Source organism: Cebus imitator, unplaced genomic scaffold (assembly GCF_001604975.1).
Source record: "Cebus imitator isolate Cc_AM_T3 unplaced genomic scaffold, Cebus_imitator-1.0 Scaffold17, whole genome shotgun sequence".
Classification (NCBI taxonomy): domain Eukaryota; kingdom Metazoa; phylum Chordata; class Mammalia; order Primates; family Cebidae; genus Cebus; species Cebus imitator.
Window position 1 is genome coordinate 3,940,104 of NW_016107332.1, and position 2,251 is coordinate 3,942,354.

The following is a 2,251-nucleotide window of genomic DNA, read 5'->3' on the forward strand; positions in this document are numbered from 1 at the left end:
ATGTTGACCAGGATGGTCTCGATCTCTTGACCTCTTGATCCACCTGCCTCAGCCTCCCACCGTGCTGGGATTACAGGCTTGAGCCACCGCGCCTGGCCTTGGTTTCTTCTCTTCTAACACCAGGTGAAGTAAGCTGGCCCTGCTATTCCCCAGGCCTGAGGAGGAAGAAGCCAGTCTCTGGAAATTATTTAGAAAATTCCAGCCCTCCTGTTCTGTCTTTCAGAACAGAACTTTTTGTTGGATAAGATTTTCGTTGCGGCTGTTTTTCACTGGATGAGCTTTCCCCTCTGGATTGGAAAAGTCTGAGATGCAAATGCTTAGAGAGAAAGGGCCAAAGTGGGTCTTTCGGGCTGTTTTGGTTCTAGGCTGAACTTGGTTGGCTGATACAAATTATTTCTCCAAAGGGCCCACGCTAATTTATAAATAATAAGAATGCTTTTACTGTTTTCCACAATCTATATTCTTTCACTCAATAATATTAATACTATATCTGCTATAATCCATGGCTGGCAAGGATGATGTGGATTTAGGTCATAATATATGTAATACATGCTTTGACTTGAAAAATGCTGTTATGGATGTGTGGTGCTGAGATGTAAGCACTATAGTCCTTACATTTTGTTCTGGAGATTTCTTTAAGGATTTCTGAACTCACTGGGTGAAGGGCTGAAACACACGAGACACTGGGGTTGAAGCAGTCTAGCTTAGCAGACGCTTAAGTTATTCCAATTCCAGTCTTGGTGGAGGCTGATGCAAGATGTTGAAGCAAGGGTAAGACTCAACCCGAGCACCAGAGTGTGACCTCCAGTTGGGTCAAAGAATAGGAATTTGGGAAAGTAAAACTGGTTTTTTTTTTTTTTTTTTCAGGAACTGTCAAAGTTTTAGTGTTTAGTAATTAATAACACAATTGACCAAGGTCCAAGATGTGAAGATACCATATTTAAGAAACTGGGGGGTAAATCAGTCTATAGACTAACTATATTTTATGTGATAAGAATGCACACATTTTATAATATGAAACCTGTCTACATGTAGTAGTTGGCTGCAAAAAGTCATTTGATCTTCTCTTGGCTTAGAAAAAATGGTGTTCCAGATTTCAGTATAAATGATTAGCAATTTTCAACTCTTGTGTAGCAGGTATCTTGTTTTCACCTTCCAGTTCTTCCACCCCAGCTGTGTCATAAGATCTGTGATATTCTTCTCCAGATCAGCAATGCAACTACTCATATCATCAATTCTCCCAATGTTCCAGTCAGGCATGGTCTGAAATTTATCTTGCATCTGCTACAGGACTGTCTGCACCACTGAAGTGAGCCCCTGCGCAGTCTTGGGGTCATTCTCGGCTATATCCCTGGTGCCCAGCTTGGCGGTGATTGACAAACATTTTTTAACCTATTCTGGGACCTTAAGTTCTTTGTGTAAAATGGAAGGAGATATGTAGTGAGGGGGCTGTTAATTTATTTCAGGAACAAGTATGGACTTGCTAGTGGGAAGAAGAACTGTCTTCTTAAATTTGTAGGATATTGGCCAAGTTCAGGAATTTCACAGTGCTCTCTAGGTTGGCATTTTTGGGTTATATTTTTATGTAATCCATGTTGCATGACCGTTCTAGTGAGTTTGATTAGACAATGTAGCACGGCTTCATTTGATTTTTCTAAGTAGCCAGCTTGAGTTTTCTCTGTTAGGTTTTTTCTAGGTTGTTTCCCAGTAGACTCTCTGTGTACATGGACGAGATTTTTTGGTTAGGCAGAATTTACTTTCTGCAGCAGCAGCTTTTAATCTGGGGACATGGAATGTCCAGATATGAGAATGGGAAGGACTTTACTCTGTGGCCTCTTCCCATCATAGAGGTCCTATTCCCTCTAAATAATCTAGCTTTTTTTTTTTTTTTTTTTTTTTTTAGAGACAAGATCTCATTCTGTCACCCAAGCTGGAGTGCAGTCACGTAATCATAGCTCACAGCAGCCTCAAACTCCTAGGCTCAAGCGATTTTTCTTCTCAGCCTCCTGAGTAGCTAGGATGACAGGCTCAGGTCACCAAACCCTAAATGTTTTTTTTAAAAAAGGCTAGTTTTAAACTTCTGACCTCAAGCAATCCTCCTGCTTTGGTTTTCCAAAGTTCTGGGATTATAGGCATAAACAACTGCACTCTGCCCCTCTGGGTAATTTGTACAATTATTATTATTTATTTTTATTTTTATTTTTGGGGACGGAGTTTCACTCTTGTTACCCAGGCTGGAGTGCAATGGCGC

General features: G+C 40.7%; 1 pseudogene; it reads right to left on the bottom strand.

Annotated features, from left to right (window-relative positions):
• Positions 1-1,096: 1,096 nt before the first annotated feature.
• LOC108289290 overlaps positions 1,097-2,251 on the bottom strand; it is a 2,758-nt pseudogene continuing 1,603 nt past the window's right edge.